This window comes from Petaurus breviceps, unplaced genomic scaffold (genome assembly GCF_028583685.1).
Source record: "Petaurus breviceps papuanus isolate PSGF00001 unplaced genomic scaffold, PetGlider_PUasm1.0 90919, whole genome shotgun sequence".
In the NCBI taxonomy this organism is placed as follows: domain Eukaryota; kingdom Metazoa; phylum Chordata; class Mammalia; order Diprotodontia; family Petauridae; genus Petaurus; species Petaurus breviceps.
The window spans coordinates 17700153-17721173 of record NW_027187378.1 but is presented as its reverse complement, the minus strand read 5'-3'; the positions used below and the strand labels follow the sequence as shown (position 1 = coordinate 17721173).

Here is a 21021-nt window from a genome sequence, read left to right as displayed (position 1 = left end):
AGGCACTCGGGCATAGAGATCCACCATGCCCTACTGAAAAAGTCAAAAGGGGTATGGGAGAGAGCAGATTGGAGGAGGGGATATCCTATGGGACTGGTATTTTGGGGAGCTGGGTAGGGAAAAAACGGGGAGAAAATTTGTAACTCAAAATCTGGCAAAAATGAATGATGTAGGGCGGCTAGGTGGCTCAGTGAGTAAAGCGTCGGCCCTGGAGTCAGGAGAACCCGAGTTCGGTTCCGGCCTCAGACACTTAACATCCACACAAAAAAACTAGCATTGTAACCTTGGGCAAGTTACTTAATCCCAATTGCCCTCCAAAAAGGCAAAAAAATAAAAAAAATGAATTATGTAAACCATAAGTTAATAAAGCATTTGGAAAAAAAAATAATACATCACTACAAAAATAATACAGCACAGGGCTATTAAGAAAATCAAGTAAGAGAAACATACAAAGTACTCTGAAAATCGTAAAATACTATGCCATATTATAAGTAATAAGAGGAAAACTATGGGGTTATTTGAAGTGAGTTCATAATTTTAAGTAAATTTTGATAACATCAGACCTGTCTGAGAGGCATGTGCTATTATTATTCTTATTTTACAGGTGAGGAAACTAAAGCAGATACAAGTCAAGTGACTTAATTACAGCTGGATCTGAACTCAAGACTTCCTGACTCTAAGCCTAGTATGCCTTTATTACGCCATTTCCTATTCATGGGAGACAACAAGTTCAATGCATTAACTAATTATTGTATTCACCAAACCTCTGGATTTTTTTAGCTGTAGGGGCCCTTATAATCAATCTAATGGCCTTATTTTTTAGGGGAAAAAAACAACAAGCAAACTCAAATCCAAAGAGGTGTAATCTGTTATCATTATCTAGAATGTACTAGAAACCCAAATCTTGTCATTAAGAGTCTAGTGTTCTACTACAATAGATAAAACTATGACAAATTTTAAAAGAAAAACCCTTTAATAATGTTGAAATTCTGAATCCAGGTACAAAATCTAGAGCTATTGATTTCTGATCTTTTAAATCCACACAGAAGAAAAGAATATGCAGCTAAGCAGCCAACTTTCATGAAAATTCTGCCTTGAAAGTCCACATTATAATTTGAGTTTGCTTTTATTAATATAAACCTGTTGATGAGGGTAACTCCCTCTACTAATGCAAGTCCACTACTGCTCTACAAATTAAAGTCTTCCATACAAAGTAATAAGTAGTTGCTTGGGGCACTGAGCAGCTAGTTATAGGACCTGCCCAGAATCTCAAGTCAGTAAGAGTCAGAGGCAGGCCTTGAACCCTAGGTGCTTTATTTGGCTTAGTCACTAGGGCTAAAGCAAAGATTTAGGTTCAGAAACTTCTAGAAAATTGGCACTTTGGAAGTTAATGCAATCAAGTGCTTTATTATTATTATATGGCACAGCAAGCAAGCAAACAAAATCATATACACACTACATTGTAATATAAAGACAAGTTCATCCCCAGGAATGCAAGAACCTCAGTCAGCAGGACAGGGAGAAAGACATGTAGGGGAGGAAACATGCTCAGAGTTGGGGTTCATGTGACAAAATTACAAACCCTAAGAACAGGCTTAGTTGAAAACAAGTAATCAGTGCTAGATGTGGGATGGAGCATTCCTAATCAGACCCAGATGTGGTGAAGAAGTTCTTGAGGTCACTTGTTGATACTAGTCTAAGATGAAGCTCAAGTAGGCAGTGTCTTTATATGACTTCAAACAGGAGAGGATCTAACTTAACCATCTAAAACTTTCAAAGCCAAAGAGAGCACTAGCTCAGACTGCTGCAGCTAGTTAAGAGTATCATCCAATCAAAAGCCATGTGCTTTATCTTCCTGATACGGAGTTAACAATGGAATGGTACAAACTGTCGGGGCACTTTATACTTCTATGAATGTAAGGACAACTTAGCCTGAGGGACTTCATATTGGACTTCTATCATGATAATTATGACATCAAACAATTTAACATTTCCAATTTCCACACTATATTTTCCTAACTCAGAAACTAGCTTCCCTCACTGAGAGCATCTCTTGAATTTGTTAATTTGAAAATAATTCTGTTCTGTCTGTTTCAAACCAAAGTAGCAAATAAATAAGAGAAAGCAATATGATCACTTTAAGGGCAAAATCATAAAGAGAGAGAGAAACAGAGACAGAGAGAGACAGAGACAGAGGGACACAGAGATAGAGACACACAGAGAGAGAATTCAAATAAAACAGTCAACATTCTCTGAGATAGAGATCTAAAACTAGCCTATTTACATAAAAGTGAAAGATGCTGAAAAAAGAAAAAGTTATTTTATTGTGCAAACAGCAACATATATGTAAAACTCTATTCTTTAACTTCCTTTTAACAAATACAGAAAGGCGGCTAGGTGGTGCAATGAATAGAGCACTTACACTGGAGTCCTGAGGACCTGAGTTCAAATCCAGCCTCAGACACTTAACACTTACTAGCCCTGTGACCTTAGGCAAGTCACTTAACTCCAATTCCCCTGCCTTCTCCCCTCCAAAAAAGCAAAACCAACAAAACAAAAAAAAAAAAACAAATGCAGAAAAATCTACTGACCTTGCTGTCTGCCCTTCTTATCCTCTTATTTCCTCTTTCCCTCAAGGTTATAGAGTAGAAACAATCAGACAGTGCTCCAGACTGATTGATAAGAATATCAATATCAACAGAATGGATTTACATTTGTGAATATCAACTGAGTCTTTCCCTCTAGACTTGAAATATCCCAGTCTGGATTCTTCCAAAATTTAACTAACTACTTTCGAACTCTTCTAGAATTCTCTATGCTTCAACTTCTGCGCATATTTTCTCCCAGGGTGGGTTGAATAAACATGCACCATTCCACCCAATCAAGCTGAGCAACCCTCTTGAATTATAATATCCTTAAGAGTTAGCAAACCTGTCACTCATCAGACATAAAGACAAAAATGTTTTGTGGTCAAAAGTAATGATACAAATTGTTTTCAGATTCATCATGCATATGATACAAGGTAAATATTTCCAATTTTTCTAATGTGTGATCCTAGAATGGACTTAGAAACACTAGTAGAAAACATTCCAACTTCCTACCAGGGAAAGAGAGAAATTAATTTTTTTGCTTTTAATTCACATAATTTCTAAGCAATATTATTTTAAGAGCTTATTCAATGAAATGCCCTACATACAATTATATCATTTCAATACTTCAAGGAATTATGATTTCATCAATATATCTTATCCCTCTGCTAACATATCTTAATGCTATATACAACTCAGTATAAAATCTTCACAAGTTGCCATGGTCAAAAAATTAATTACCCTCTGCCCAACTTGGTAATGAGCCTCTGTTTGAACAAAGTTGGACTGGTCTGCCAATGACTGATATAGTTTTAACCAGGTCAGTATTCAGCTTTTCTTTGTTGGTGGTATCTGTCAGTCCTCAAGCTCCACTGTTACTGCCTTTTGAGAATCCAGAGCCATGACCACACCATAATAAATACTTAAATATAGTATAATTCATTTTTAAAGAGCATAAAAGTCAGAATTGTCATATACTGCTTAATCATATACAACTAACTTTTCTAATAACAGCTGTTTTTCTAAACTATCACATAAATAAATGTTATTTTAATTGATTTTTCTATGTATTTTCACATTCAGATGTGCTACCCAATGCAGCATTACGATCCACACATACACATGTTGCTCAAAAACAAAAACAAGGCACCCAAAAGTGAATATAGAGAATCTATATTTTGGCCCCCATTTACTTCCCAAGATAAACCTTTTCACTAAAAACAAGTGACCCCCATCTCTTACTAGGGCATGCCAACAAATTCTTCTGTTATCTGTTCTAAATATTAGCCCAATGGAGTTCTAAAAGCTTAATTTTGAAAACGGAAAGCTAACTGCACCTGAAATAAATTTAAAACTCATATCAAATAGTAGATTGGAAAGCAATTTTGCTTTTTTATATCTTTAGCTTCTTCTGAAATCTGATGAAGCTTCCATGCCAGACTGAGGCTGTTAGGTGATATAGGGGAGAAAATGCTGGACTTGGAGTTAGGAAGGCCCAAGTTTGAATCTTGCCTCAATTACCAGTTATGTGACCTTGGAAAAATCACTTATCTTCTCTTTTAGCTTTAGTTTCCTCAGCAATATGACAGTTTCTACCATTCATTCCAGTTCTAGATATATGATCCTATGTTGGGTAGCATATAAGAGATATATCTATATCTACAAATATATATGTAATCAAAATCCAAGTATAGGTTTTAGCTTTGGATCATCAACAAAGTTTAAATATAAAAACAAACACGGGGGGAAAAACTCCCAAAACTGAGTAACCAACTATAGGCCCAGAATTGTCACTTATAATCAGAAATACAGAAGTTGTTAGATGAAATCTGAAAAAGAAGATTTAAGATATTATAGTATTTTGGAACTAGCAAGGATGACAGAGATTTGAGTTAATAATGTTGTTTAGTCATTTCAGTTGTATCTGACTCTTGTAACTCCATTTGTGGTTTTCTTGGCAAAGGTACTAGTTTACCATTTCCTTCTCTAGCTAATTTTGTTTTATTTTTTACAGATAAAGAAACTGAGACAAATAGGGTTAAATGACTTGCCCAGTGTCATAATAGCAAGTACCCGTGTTTCCCTGATAATAAGACCTATCCCGAAAATAAGCCCTCCCCTTACTGTGTAAGATTCCTCTAAAATAAGCCCTCCCCCGAAAATAAGCCCTATTGAGATTGCTACTGTAGTGAAGGTGATCCCCTGCGCTACACGCTACTTTACAGTACCCTCTGTATGCACCGTCCCCCCCCCCCCCGTGAAACATACGCCGCGCTCCGAGCTGCATCCAATCAGAGCTGCAGCAGTGAGCGCGTCATCCTGTTCTTCCCCAGTGATTTGCTTATTGAATAATGGTACATTTTTTTGTTCACATTTACCTGTTTATTAAAATTGCTGTCAATGTTCATTAAAATAAGCCCTCCCCTGAAAATAAGCCCTCTGGTGTTTTTCTGTCCAAAAAAATAATAAGACAGTGTCTTATTATCAGGGAAACACGGTAAGTGTTTGAGGCTAGATTTGAACTCAGGAAGGTAAGTCTTCTTGTCCCCAGGCCCACTGCTCTACTGTACCACCTAGCTGCCTTTGTGATATTCTTAGCCTTGTGATATGTGCCTTTGTGATATTCTTAGCAAAAAGAGTTCTTAGAGAAACATATGAATGAAACACACAGCAGCTTGAAAGAAGTTAAAGGCCTATCTGTCAAAAATAAAAGGTCAACAATTTTTCCATGCTTGTCTTAGAAGATCCTATACTAAGAACAGGTATGTATGCTAGGCTGTTGCTTTTTGTGCATCTCTACCAAAAAGGTGATATTATAGCAAGCAGAGAAAATGTCAGACAATTAAATGTATTATATAAGGTTGATATCTAGCTAGAATCTAGAATAAATGCCAGGGGATTGTCCTTTGTGACTGAACTATCTCTAAACCATCTAATTCTGTTAGGACCCATTTGCTGATCAGAATGGTTATTCTGATAACCCAGTCACAACAATGAGTAAGAGTGCTAGATGTGGAATAAGATGACCTGTGTTTTAAGTCCCAGTTCTGTCACTTACTAATTAGGTTACCTTGGGGAAATCATTTACTCTCTACAAACTTCAGTTTCCTCAACCTGAAAAATGTGCATAACATTGACTGAACGGGGGCAGCAGTGAATATAGCACTGCCCCAGAGTCAGTTAGACTCGAGTTCAAATCTGGCCTCAGACACTTGACACTTACTAGCTGTGTGACCTTGGGTAAGTCACTTACCCCAATTGCCCTGCCTTCCCCCCTCAAAAAAAGGCAAACCTTCCCCCAAAACAAAACAGAACAAAAAAAACCCTGTCTGGACTGCTGAGCTCTTAACAGAACTGAGGTAGGAAAAAAAAACCATATAAAGTGTTTTTAACAAGCAAAGCTTCATCAAACCCCATCATGTCATGAGGTTCCAAGATGATTCCTTGAAATGAAAAATGAATAACAATAAGTCTAGTGGTTTTAATTCCTTGGAGGATGTAATGGTAATGGGGATTTGAAGACCTTCCCTATCCCTTAATAGGCTGTATGTAATCACATGAAGCCTGTGGTGGGAGGAGTTTTCTGAACAGGTGGAGCAGAGCTGAGAGGAAGCTGGGAGTCACAGCAGTTAGTACAGTGGGAGAGAGAGAACAGAGGCAAGAAGACAGCTAGGCACCTACTGTGAATGTTTGTTTGTGGGAAGGCTAAAGGGTGATGTGGCTCCCTTCTGTGTTATGGTGTATTAACTTCTTTGTTGCTATGATGGATTCAGTTTTCTGGTGTCTGAATATATGTTTTGCTTCTGTCTTCTGTATGGAGAGTGTGTTATACTTTGAGAGTCAAAATTATGCTGGTATATTCATAGTCACTGTTGGTGCTATGAATATTGCATTGGTGCTACAGAGGGTGAGCAGACTAAGTAGTCTGAAGAGTGAAAAGAAGAGTTTATTTATTTAGGTGAATGTGTACATGTTGCTCTCCTCTAACCCACAAAGGGCAAGCTTCTTGAAGGAAGGAATTTTTTCATTTTTGTCTTTCTATTTCCTGGTATTTAATTGATGCTTTATTAATGCTTGTTGAATTAAAATAAAATGCTTATGGAATTCTTGACTTGCCTTTTTATGATAATTTCATCTTCTGAACAGGTGGAATTTCTATCTTAGATCTGATTTTCCCAGTAATTAAGACTAAATGAGAGAAACCTTAGGGAAAAAGTGTGCATTCCACCTTAGAATTTGTGTAGGGGAAAGCCAGGTATAATCTGATGTGCACTCTAGTTTGGTGGAGAACCAGTTTCATACAATTTAGGAAGTCAGCCCAAGAGAGAAAACAAATTTTTATAAATGAAATTCTGAAAACACAAACAGAAAATTCTAATAAGAAAGAAAAGTAGTTACAGAAAGAGATCAATGTAAATATACAGTGAACTCACAGAGTAACTCGGACTTTTAAAAATCACATGTAGCAAACAGAAAGGCAAGTAACATGCTATGAATACAAAAGTGTACTAAAGTCCTAGGAGAATGCTATCAAGAGCCCTACAATTCAGAATGAGCTATGGTTGAGAAAGGAAGCTAAAAACAACAATGAAAAAAAGAGTGAATTCAGATTTATTTTTTTAGTGATATTGAGAAAAAGGGATCAAAAAAGGGAAAGGACCACGGCCCATGATGGATGGCATCATAAAAAAACAACTGAATGGAGAGAAAGTAGAACTGCCTTGTTCTTATTTTTGGGAAATCACTTTCTTTTAAGAAAATCACTTTGACAGATAAGTGGGGAATGGACTAGAGTGGAGAAAAACTCAAGGCAGGGAAATCAACCAAAAGGCAACAGACCGAGTGTGAGATGATAAGGGCCTGCATCAGATTGGTTGTGATGTCAGAGTAGAAAAGGGGGCATATATAAAAGACATTCTGCCAAACAGTGGATTTTAAAACTGATTGAAGTAATAGCCTATTCCTATTTTTCTCATTTTCTTTCCTCTCACAACCAATAAAAACAAAACCAAACCAGCATTATGTCTTTTGTTTGTCTTATTTTATTCCCATTGTGACTGGAAAGGTATGGGGCTTTTACATACCAGATTGAGGATTTTAAATTTTATCCTGGAAACAAAATAGAACCATCAGATCTGTATTTCATTCAAATTTATATTTTGTATCTGCATAGAAATAGGAGAAATGCAAAGCAGAGAAATCAAATGGAAGGCTACTACAATAATTTAAACAAGAGGTGATAAAGAAATATCCTAGTGTGATGACTGTATACAGAGAGAATGGAATGGATATGAGAAATGCTATGAAGGTGTGTAATAGATAATGCCTAGAAACTGTTTGGCTATGAGGTTGAAGGAGAGGGAAGAATCAAGGGCGACTCTGAGTTTGCAAACTTGGTTAGCTGGAAGGATGATGATACTCACAACAAAAATGAGGAAATTGCGAAGAAGGGTATGTATAATTATTATTTAAACTAATACATAAATGGGTTTTTATTTGCTACTGTGGACAGTCAATTTGGTTTTTACATAGAATTTGCTTGATATAGACTGATGTGACCTTAGCATTCTTTAGGAAAAATGTCAAAGATTTTAGTAGAGATCTACAAACTTTTAAGGCAAAATTTTTCCTTCTTAATAGCAGCTACTAGTATATTGATTGTATCATTAAATACAGATCTATATGACAAAATGAATTAGGCAAATTATATACATGTGCTTCATTAGATGTAGTCAAGGTAATAAATCAGATAAATTGCCAGTGATATTAACAATAATAAGCACAGAATTATCTTATGATCTTATTTACCTTTTTTTAACCCAAATTTTATTGATAATGCTAGGCTCAGTATCAACCATAGTAGAGGTATCAAACATGAGGAACCAGATTAAAATGTAATTGGGAAATATTTAACAAAATAAATATACAATAGAACACATGTTAGTATGTGTGATTTTCTAAGTCACTGTGCAGCCCACAGAGATCCTTACTTTCTATATGAATATGACATTATTTTTATTTATTTATTATTATTGAACCACAATAGCACAGAGCCCAAGAATTATGATTGAAAGGAACCTCAGTGACCACCTAGTCTATCTCACATATACCTGAAAATAATTCCCTCTTCAACAATGGTTGTTGTTATCCTTCATGCCTGAAGAGGACCAAGACAATATCATTATGTTGGGGTCAAGATACAGTGTGTCAAACTGAGCATGATCAGACCAATATGAGCTCGGAGGGCTTTGCCACAGGTCAGGCACAGATAGTTCATACGAACATTTGGAGTGAGGTCTCTAAATCTGTATGCCTCTTTTCTTTTGAGTACTACAATACTGCTTTGCTTAGAGAGCACAGTGCTTTCTTTGATACAAGCACACCATGCTGGGTGGTCTTGTGCCAGTGTTTCTCATATCTCACAATCAATTGCAAAGTTCTTCAGAGAGACCTTGAGAGTGTCCTTGGATAGCTTCTTTTGACCTGCACTGCATGTGAGTGCTTGCCTTGTGTGAGTGCTCTATAAAACAGTCTTTTAGACAAATGTACGTTTGGCATTTGAACAATACAGCCAACTCACTGAAGTTATGCTCTCTGCACAGTTTGAATGTCTGACAGTTCAACTTGTCCTTTATCTTGCCAGGTGATCTTCAAAATCTTCCTAAGACAATTCAAATGGAAGTGATTCAGTTTCCTGGCATGGTGCTGGTATACTCTCCAGGTTTCACAGGTATACAATGATGAGGTCAGCACAATGGCTCTGTAGACCTTTAGTTTGATAGGCAGCCTAATACCTCTTCTCTTCCATACTTATTTCAGAGCCTCCCAGACACTGAGCTAGTAGTGGCAATGTGTGCATCAACCTTACTACTATGTGTACATCCCTGAAAAGTATACTGCCAAGGTAAGTGAACATATCCATAGCATCCAAAATTTTTCCAATTGTTCTTACTGATGGTTCCATGGATGGTGTGGTGTTGGCTGGTGGAGAACCTCTGTTTTCTTGAAGTTAATTGTCAAAATTAGCACATGCAAAAAAGAATCAATCCATAAGCTAGGTAAAAAATGATTAAATGGTATGGGTGATAGCTTTTGATATGAGCAGAAATTGGATTTGAGTGAAGCAGAGTTGCCCAAAGTCTTAGGCCTCATTGTCTTTTTCACAGTCATCAAAGTCTAGTGGTAATACAAAAGACAAGATGAGATGACTGCAAATGGCTCAAGATGCTATGGATGCCCTTGGCATCTTCAGTGTCTAACTAAGCTCTAAGCACTCCACAATGCTTGCTTCAGCTGCCTTCACCATTGGAACAAATTGTTCTCATCCACTCATTCTGCCAGGGGAAGTCTCCACATGCCTGGGGCAGTCCGCCCTCTAGCTCATTGACAGGTTTGATGCCCACTGGTTACCCTTACCCCAATTTAGCCTGTCTGCCTAAATGATTTACCAGGGTATAGCCGCTATGCCATACATGCCATATGCCACTACAGCTTCTTGTTGGAAAGAGTTGGGTGACAGGAGTTGGGTAGACACCAAAAGAGGATGAGCAGCCCTCACACCAGAGGTACTAGTTCTCTCTGAAAGCCCATATGCCCCAGTCTTCAACATACCTGCCAAGTGATTCCCTTTACTTGAAAACTCAAAGATTTCAACAGTCTTAACAACTGCAGGGCAAAATAAAATATACTTAACTTTTCCACCATTTAGCACCCCAGTCTTCAAAATATGGTCCAGGGAACCCCTAGGGATCACTGAGAAACTTTCAGGGAGTCTACAAGGTCAAAACTATTTCATAATAATACTAAGAACATTTTAATTTCTAATATGGTAAGTATCAATAGATAGAACCCCAAAAATCACTATGGGGGTTCCTCAATAAAATTTTGAATTTAAAAGGATCCTGAGACCACAAAGTTTGATAAAAGCTGTTTGAGCAGTCATTCTTTTATTGCTTTTAAAGTGCTAAAGCATTTCATTGTTACAGAATTCTGCTTACTGAGAGATCTCCTTTATTCTTTATCTCCTTCAAGGTGAATGTGGCATTATTTCTAGGAGTTTTATATGCTAAAATTTTGACTCTGGTATCTACACAGTTAGACTGGATCTCAATGATTACAAATTGCATGTGTTCTATATAGATTTCCTTATTAATAATAACTAATGTACATAGCAGCTAACATGTATATAATACAGTTTGTAAATAAATCACTTTGAATTCATTATATCATTAGATTTAATCCTCACAACAACCTTTTGAGGTAGGTGCTGTTCTATTCCCCATTTTATAGATGAGAAAACTGAGGCTAAGAAAGAGTAATTGAATTGGCCAGTCCTGAGGCAGGATTTGAACTCAATGTTTCTCACTCAAAGCCTAGCATTCTATCCATTATTGTACTATGCCCATCTACCTGCCTAGACATCTAGAAGTTTACTTTACCACCCTTCAAGAAGACCCACACCCTTAGCATTTTAATTATACAGTTCAATTATACAACATATTCAGAACACCAACACCAGAACAAGAATCTTGGTAGAATCAACGTGCCTAGTGAACATCAGGAATGACATCACAGGATTTGCATCATACCTACTGGTGTTTAGTTAAGAATTATGTCTTCTTCTTGGCTTGTGTTTCTGAGACCTAGAATGGTAAGACTGGAGACTTTTATGCCCAGTCTTATTCTCAGCCTAGAGAGAAGATGAAACAAGCTCATCACCTAACTCCAACTTCAGCTCACAAGAGTACTAACTGAAATAAATGGCAGCATATCTGAGTTCCCTGTCTAGACCCCTCAACAAGATAAGTTTTACTAAGAAATTTGGTGTTCTTATGACCTGAATTAATAGAAAACTACTCCATAGCCAGTTTTTCAAAGACTGTGAACCAGAGAACGGCTCAGAAGCAGACATTTTAAGTGAAGATCTGGAGTATTGTAATTCATCATTGGTCAAACTGGGGAGAGAGGAGATAACCCAAGATGTAGTATCTTTCCTAACTAGATAACATAACATAACTAGATAACATCAACTGTCCTGGACTCTCCACAGATTCAGTTTTAGGGATACACTGACTCAGACTCTGACTGATTTGCTAGGGACAGCAAAGATTTTACAGAAGGGGGAAAAAGTCAGGAACTTACACATTTTTTTTAAAGTGCTAACACTTAAGTGATAGACTAAATATAAACGATGCAGCTACACCAGGTGATCCTTTTGAAATGGGAAATAGTCCTTTCACTGAGTCAGAAGGGAAACAACTCTCTAGGAGGCAGAATGACAGGATATACCTCAGGGTAAAATTTTAAGCCAGTTCATTGAGTCCAGAAAACAGACTTTTGAAGAGGAACCCAGATTCTGAAGAGATAAACGGAATATGCATGGAGCTAGAGCAGCAAAAACTGACAGAGGTGACATCCAGCCTGAGGCTGCTTGGGCCAATTGGCACAAAGTACATCAGGTCAGAAGCTGTGTAGCCGAAACAACCCTGCTCTGCATACCCTAAGGCCATAATCCTGTATCTCCTTTCTCTCCTTGCCTTTTCTCTGGGCACAGGAAAATCTGTTTACCCAGCTTTGTTTGAAATGTTTACTTTTTCTTAAATATTTTTAACCACTAACATTTGTCTAAGCAGTGTATTTACTAATTGGGAATAAAGTTGGGAGGACAACTGAAGGGAGAACCTCCCAGAAAAGAAAGAGATAAATTTAACACTTAGATGTTTTGCCAGAAGCACATTCTCTGTCTGGGTGACTGAAGCAAATAAAAAGAGAGAACTACAGATCCTTTCACAATGCTTGCTAGAGTAAAGAATGAGCACTTAATCAGGGAGAAACCACATAGGTCATGAGTCAGTAGTATAAAGCAAAGAAAAGTGGATGAATAATCCTGGTTACTCTAACAATGAAATTGAAACACTTTAGTTGTATGTACAGATCCATAAACACCTTTTAAACTAAATTAATGACAAGTTCTTGGTTTGATGTAGTAGATTTCCTTGAAATGAAGATCCTACTGTTATACGTGTATTTGATTTTACAAGCTCAAGAATTTTTTACTTATGGTTGTTCATTAAAGAAATGCAGATGTTAGTATGTTTTGGGGATTGTAGACAGATGTTTGATTTCAAGTCACTCTAATCAAATTAGTTCTAACATTTGTGAAGTTGGTAACTGAGTGCCCAACTAAAGCACACAGAGAGGAAGGGTTTGGGGAAGGGCATGTGAAAATTTATTTTGAAGTCCTTTTTGGTCATTTTACAATATTTCCATATTGAATTTAATTCTTTCAAATAGGGAATATTCTAACACACACACAAACAATTCCACCAGGGAAATTTGATATTCGGTGAAGGACTACAAGCTGTGAAAAACAGTTCTTCAGTAACTGAGGCTTCCACCTTCACAACTTTTCTTATGCCTCTCCCCTCCTCAACACTCATATAACCACTACCCTTGTTTAGGTCCTCCTAATTGGTGTCCCTGCCATAAATTTCTCACCTTTCTAATCCCTACCCTTCACACAACTAATGAAGTGATGTTTCTTAAAGCACAGGCCAGACTATGTTCAATAAGCCTTGCTCAGTAAGTTCGAGAATCCTCCTACTTCTAGCATAAAATTTAAAACTGATCTGTTTGGCATTTAAGGTCTTTTACAAATAGGCTCCCCTGTACCTTTCAGGCTTATTATATGTTACTGGGCTTCACAAAATGGTTAGTCTGGTCAACATGGCCTTCTTTAAGTTCCTCACATAAGCTATTCATCTCCTATCTCTGTGTCTTTGCCCCAATCCTGGAATGTATTCACTTCTCATCTCCATCACTTAGAAATAATCCTACCTGCCTCCCAGGGTTCCTGTGAGCAACAAGAGAGTTATTTGTCAAATGCTAGCAAAACTTTGAAATACATGCTAGCTATTATTATTGTTGTTGTTATTGTTAATGCCATGTTTCCCCGATAATAAGACCTATCCCGAAAATAAGCCCTCCCCTTACTGTGTAAGATTCCTCTAAAATAAGCCCTATTGAGATTGCTACTGTAGTGAAGGTGATCCCCTGTGCTACACGCTACATTACGGTACCCTCTGTATGCACCGTCCCCCCCCCTGGTGAAATGCACGCCGTGCTCCGAGCTGCATCCAATCAGAGCTGCAGCAGTGAGCGTGTCATCCTGTTCTTCCCCAGTGATTTGCTTGCTGGCGCCATTGAGAGCAGTGCCGCGGAGGAGAGCTGAGGCAGGACAACATAAGCCCTCCCCTGAAAATAAGCCCTCTGGTGTTTTTCTTTCAAAAAAATATAATAAGACAGTGTCTTATTATCGGGGAAACACGGTGTCTACCTTCCCTACCCACTTTAAATTACTACATATAAATTTGTATTCACATTCCCATACCCACCAGGTAAGCTCCCTTTGGTCAAGGACTATTTGATTTTTGTTAAGTACAATTAACTGATAAAACAAAAAAACAAACATAATTCATAAGAAAGGAAGGGAAATGTTGCAAAGAAATGCAGCCTAATTTTGAGGAAGTTTCACATTTCTTAAAGACTTAAAATACAGAAATTGTGTCACCCACAAATATATAGCCAAGTTCAGATATATAGAAAAGTTTTACACGCACACACACACACACACACATAACACACACACTCAGCAACATAATTTTCAAAAACCAAGCTGACCTTGTTTTGATGTTTCATGTTTATCTCATTCCACTGTAGAAACCCTTTTCACTTGTATAATATCTTATTTTAACTGTTTAGAATAATATAGATAGTCACATTCTTCTAGGAATAAATAGAAAAAGCAATAAAAACTGAAAGTTATACCCCAAAGCAACAGCTAGGTTGCAGAGTTTCAAATAAGTTTAACATCCAGTCCTGAAAAGAGTTTAGCTTTTGACATTGTCATTCTGGTAACTCTATGTCCATGCTGACTGATATAATAGCATCATATAATAATTATTGCATATATCATCCATTTTACTAGCCCCTAAATTATGAAAGGGAGGGGAAAAAGCACATTTCAAAAACTGAAGCCAGTCACATCAGTTAATCAAAATCAAGAGCAGTGTTTCTAAACTCAAAAATCTGTGATGCTTAAAGCAATAATTCATTTTTAAGAAATAAAACATTAAAGAAAGCATTTCCATACACAGCATAATACAAAATAAAATTCACTATGTAATTATGAATGTCCATTTGCTTTTCACACTACTTGCTTTTTTTTTTCCCTAAAAAAATGTATAAGTAAATTCGACACATTACTTTTGAATCTGTCCTGCTTGTTCCTGCTTCCTATGGAACTCCCTTCTGTTCTTTTCCATATATTTCAAAAATGTTACAATGTCTCTGTCTCTCTCTGTCTCTGTCTCTGTCTCCCTCCCCTGCCCCCTTCACTACTTCACAATCTATTCACCCATCTACTTACAATTAAAAACTGTGAGAAATAAACAACAACAACTTAAAGCACTAATTCCACACTCTTGAAAGTTGTAGCACATTCTGGCTTTGCAGTTCTTTCCTTTCCTAAATTTTAAAGGTACTTTATGACATATTTCAAAGTTAAAGAAATGAATTTAATAATTTGGTTTTGAAATTTAAAAACAAAATTTTAACACCCTTTCAGACAATTGGGAATGTTTAAGAACTGTTGAAATCCCCTGTATCACTGTCATAAGGACATCCTTGCAACAATGGAGAATCAGATTTAGGAAGGTTATCTAACTAGTTTACTCCTCTGCTTATAAACAGAACTGTACCCAAACCAGTCAGATAGGTGGATGACTATTTTATTCTTAAATTTTCCTAGTGGAAGGATCTCCATTAATTACATTATACTATTATCTGGCTACACTAAGGAGAGTTATTCCACCCAATTTTGGCATTCTATCCTGAAAAGTCACCTAACCAGCTAATATGTAGCTCTCCCCAGATCATGCTTTAATTCCACCTAGGTATTCGCCATGAAATCCAGCATTTTATCATATTCCCTGCTCCTCCTCTTCTGTACCACCTTCTAGCTTAGTGCCTCTGACTTTCCTCTCTCATAATCCCTGTGACTTCCCAGGCTAAAACTCCTTTCCTTGTAGAGGCTCAAAAGAATCCTAGTGACCAGAGCTTTCACATTTGTGTCCCCAGTATCAAATATGATTATTGGCACAGAGTAGATGATTAATAAAACCTTGTTCATTCATTCGTTCATTTAACCCAGAAATGCTGGGGGGTGGGAGGGAATGAAAAGGGGATAAAACCCAGATTACAAGACTGAAAAATGACATCAAAGTTGGTGGCTCTCATCACCAAGACAACCAGGTTTTAGTCTACAGAGCCTACTGAATGTAGAAACTACCTATAAGGATCTTACCATCTAACAATAGGGACTGGGCAAATACCCATGAAAAATCACTCAAAATACCAGAAGAAAAAATGCTCAAATGCAAATCACTTTTTCTGGTAAGAAACTTCATGACTACTTTGAAGCATTCTGAGAAAATGTTCGGAGAAGATACTTGAACATCACTTTGCAAGAAGATTACTTCTTTGTCCCCTGTTCGTTTCCAGAACTAGCTTCATATCATTTCGTTCAAAATTTCTCACCCGGAGCTGGCTCTGCCTGATCTGTCTAATATGGAAAGTCAACCCTTCTTATCCAAATACCCCATCCAACCATAGATGCCTTCAGTGTAACCTACATTTTAAAGAATATAGTCCACATATACTTGTTATCCTTTAGTAGTTAATAACTGACATTTATATAAAATCCTAAAGATAGCTTTGCATGTTATATGTCAACATGTGACATCAACACGGAGAGAGGCACTGTCATTTTGCTAGAGAGATGGCCTTGGAGTCAGGGAGAGCTGGGTTCAGGTCGTACCTCTGGCACACACTGACTGTGCTGATGGACAGCTCACTAAAACTCTCCCTGCCTTCCAGCATTGCACACGCAGCCCACAAGGGCGGAAGGAAATTCCACACTGGAAGTATCTTGCAAAGATGAAATCAAGAGCAAACAAACAAACAAATAAATAAATAAATAAATAAAATAAGCCGACCAGCTTACGGGGGTTTCCACCTAGAGTCATCTGTGAAGTACAGATAAAGACCCGCGCCTCCCTTTCCTCCCAGAGCTTCCTAGTAAAGTCAAAGTCCCACTCCGCACCCTTCGCTCCCCCCGCCCCTCCAGTCAGATTAAATTGAAGTGACCGGCCCCGCCCCGTGTCCCCTTGGGCTGCAGGGTCCCGAGGCCGGGCAAGGGGCTCTGGCAGGCCCTATCAAACGCACTCACCCTGCTCCGCTCTATTCGCAGCCAGGACGCGGCCCGGGCAGGGCGAGGGGCGGGGCGGGGCGGAGCGGCCTGGGCGGCTCCGTCCCCGCCGCGCTCACAGCTCATTGGATGCTCCGGCGCTCTCCTCCCCTCTCTCCCCCCACCTTGCGCCCCGCCCCAGCCCTGCCCCGCCCCTGTTTTTTCGCCTTGCTCCTGGAGTTAGAGGGCCAGCAGGGATGGAAGGGGTTCGAGGCTTGTAGTTTGACAGTTCCCTCTGCGCGGCCAATCACTCTGGTCCTCTCAGCTACGGCCGAAGAAGGGGCCTCGGAAACAGTCGACTGCAGAGATCACATGGCACACCGAGCTCGCATCATGTGACTAGTGACCGGCTCTGCATTCAGTTGCAAGCCCGGTCCCTCCCTCTCCCCCGCCTTCAGTCCTCTGTCACTTTTCTCGTCTCTCATTGGTCTTAATCGGATAATGGTATGTATGCATCCCCAGGCCCCGGAGACCTAGCGGGCTGGAACATCTTAAATTGCGCCTGCGCAACATAGCAGTTATCGCTACGATTGGCTTAGGGGTTGCCATGAGTTGCCGTGGTTGTTGGGCGCGGGATAACGAAGAGCTTGGTCCTGTGGGTCTGACTAGCAACGGAGAACCCAGGACAGTAGGGGAGCATCGGTTTAGGGAAGGAAAGGATCATCTGGCCGACCCCCTTTTTTTGAAGGGGCGGGAATAGGCCAGCAGATGGAAGAGTGTTTGTCCAAGTTTTTGGTCCCTTAAAATAAAATACGCGCCTACTATGTGCTATTTATTTAGACATTCTTTTGATTCTCACAACATCCCTGGGAGGTAGGTGCTATTTACATTTTACCAATGAGAAAACGAAGGCAGATAAATGTCAAGTGACTTGCTTGGGGTCACAGACCTAGTAAATATATGAAGTCATATTTGAACGGAGTGACTCCCTGCTCTACCTAGCTGCTACTTACTGATGCTCTGGGATAATCTCCAATTTATCCTACACATATCAGGCTTGTTGATTGCTGGTGGCATGTATCACCCCATTAGACTGAGCCCCTTGAGAGCAGGGCATAGTGCCTGGCACATAGTAGGTGTACTTGTTGATGACTTTCTCTTGTCTTAAATTCTAAAGGTTGGGGCCTACGGGAGAGGAATGTGGCAAACATCACCCGCTCCCCCACCCCTTAATTTTTTTTTTGTTGTTGTTCATTGAGGGTTGGGAAATACTGTTTTCTTGTGGTAGGAGTGTTTTCATTTCTTTTCTCTTTGGCTCCAGCATGGCTATTTTATTTGTAAAGAAAATCACATAACCGGTAGAGACTTTCCTTATATTTGTTTGTTTCTGTAGAGGAGGTATGAGATTATGACTTTGTTCAACCAACTTCCTTCAACTTTTATGACATTGAAGGAAGTTTGGATTATGTGTTTATCTTCTCTTTAATTTTTATGACCTAAGCAGAATGCACAAGATGCTATATGTAAATGCATCATTTCTTTGTCACTCTGACCTGATTTTCTTTTAAGAAACCTTGTTAGGATCATAATTATTGTTCACTTTTTCTCTGAGACCTAGGCTTGAGCATAATAATAAAAGCTAAGTTTTTGCCTCCATAATTTGTGCATTGAGGTCAATATATATCTAGCAGCAGTTAACCTACCACATTAACTCAAAGAGGAGATATTTCTCCCACAACACTTAAGACACATACAGGATATAAATCTTTACCTTTCTCTTTTGGCTTATTCTTTTTTTCTCTGACATAGCTGGAAACTATATAAACCTTGGGAAATTCATTTTGTGCTTGGTGGTCATTTTTAGAAACCTTGAGTCTATGCTCAGAGTGTATATAATAAAGAATGGTTCTGAAAATGTCTCCCTCCAGGTGGGATCAGTATGATTGGCAACAGTACCTATCAGGGAATCCAATGGATATTTCCACATCACTATGAACAGATTGTGATGTTCAAAACATCATTAAAACTTCTTTTAAAATCTCAGAATTTATTCTTGTTTTATTTAGATAGTAAATCCCACAAGTAAAGAAGCTGTCTCTTCTAGGGCCTTTATTAGCAATCACCAGGACCTCAAAGTCTTTCTCATCTGACCTATACAAGAACAGGAATTTCCTTTACCCTCTGCCTTCCTAGAAAAAGCAATACTCAGATAATGGATTAGAAAATGATTTTCTCAGGGGTAGAGTCAAGATGGCTGAGTAGAAGCAGGACTACCCCACTGCTCTGGCTTCCACCTTCCCCAATCCATGTAAAAAGGGGACTCTAAACAAAATGGAGCTGCAGAACCTACAAAATGACACAGAGAAGCTAACCTCCTGCTGAGGACAGCCCACCAGGCCAGCAGGAATCGTCCAGTGCAGTGCTCTGAGAGCCAAGCCCAGCCCCACACCAAGGCTTTAGCCCCAGGGCGGGCCTGACCAGTTGCTGGCCAGAGGGACTCCAGATCAGCAGCAGCTGTGGCTGTTTCCAGATTTATCAATACATAGATGTGAAGGACAAAGTGAGAGGTCAGTGCAGTCTGGACTTTGGGACCCAGTAAGTGGGAGAGCATGGCTTTTGCCCCCAGGGCAAGAAGCCTCTGAGACCCTGGCACAGCCAGCCAGTGCCACGTGGCAGCTTCAGCTCCTGGCCTGCAGAGTGTAGGGGGGCCAAGCACCAGTCTGAGGGGTAAATGCTCTTGCTTTAACCTTCTTGGATCTAGATTGCCGTCTAAGGTGAAGGTCCTGGGGTATGTGTCCAGCTTGCCAGGGCATGTGGAGACCTCAGAGAGGGCACCCATCTAATACCTCTGGCAGCTAAGAAAACCCCAGTGTTTGGGACGAAAGATCCCCTGTCTGGTGGCAGAGTCCTACTGTGGCAAAAAAAACCCGGGGTCAAGTGACTGAGAGGCGACATGACCAGGCAAAGGAAACAAAGCAGACAAAAGATTCCAACATTAGACTCCTATTTTGGGGACAAAAAGGAACAAAGCATGGAACAGGAGGAAGACAGTGAAGTCAGAACTCCTTTACCAAAATCCTCAAAGAAAAATACAAGCTGGTTACAGGCCATAGAGGGCCTTAAGAAGCAGATAAGAGAAGTGGAGGAAAAACTGGGAAGATAAATGAGAACGATGTAAGAAAATTACGAAATAAGAGTCAACAGCCTGACTGAGGAAAATAACACTTTAAAAAATAGACTAACTCAAATGGCAAAAGAGGCTCAAAAAGTCAATGAGGAGAAGAATACCTTAAAAAACCGAATTTGCCAGATGGAAAAAGAATCTCAAAAGCTCAATGAGGAGAATCATTGCTTCAGAATTAGATTGGAGCAAATGGAAGCTAATGACTTTATGAGAAATCAAGATGCTGTTAAACAGATCCAAACAAATGAAAGAATAGAAGGCAATGTGAAATACCTCATGGGAAAAACCACTGACCTGGAAAATAGATCCAGGAGAGAGAATTTAAAAGTTATTGGACTACCTGAAAGCCATGATCAAAGTAAGAACCTAGAAATCATCCTCCAGGAAGTTCTCAAAGAAAACTGCCCTGATGTTGTAGAACCAGAGGGCAAAATAGAGGTTGAAAGAATCCACCGATTACCTCCTGAAAAACATCCCAAAAAAGAAAACTCCTAGGAATATTATGGCCAGGTTCCAGAATTCCCAGATTAAGGAGAGAATATCACAAGCAGCCAGGAAGAAACAATTTGAATATTGTGGAAACACAATCAGGATAACCCAGGATCTGGCAGCTTCTACACTGAGGGATCGAAGGGCTTGGAATATGATATTCCAAAGGTCAAAGGAGCTGGGATTAAAACCAAGAGTCACCTACCCAGCAAGACTGAGTATCATGTTTCAGGGGAAAATATGGTCATTCAGTGGAATAGAGTACTTTCAAGCATTCTTGCTGAACAAAACAGAGTTGAATAGAAAATTTGACATTCAGATACAAGAAGCAAGAGATGCATAAGAAGGTAAATGGGGAAAAGAAACCATAAGGAACTTATCAAAGTTGAACTATTAACATTCCTACATGGAAAAACAATAATTGTAACTTATGAAACTTTTCTCAGTAGTTGAAGGGAAGAGAAATTTTATATATATATATATATATATATATATATATATATATATATATATAT

General features: G+C 38.9%; 1 protein-coding gene across 2 annotated transcripts in view; it reads right to left on the bottom strand.

Annotated features, from left to right (window-relative positions):
* LOC138151935 (GDNF-inducible zinc finger protein 1-like) overlaps positions 1-17003 on the bottom strand; it is a 46876-nt gene extending 29873 nt beyond the window's left edge. For both annotated transcript variants that reach the window (XM_069075513.1, XM_069075512.1), the window contains exon 1: positions 16876-17003. The gene's annotated coding sequence lies outside the window, so the exon portion shown is untranslated. The remainder of the gene's footprint in view (positions 1-16875) is intronic.
* Positions 17004-21021: the final 4018 nt, after the last annotated feature.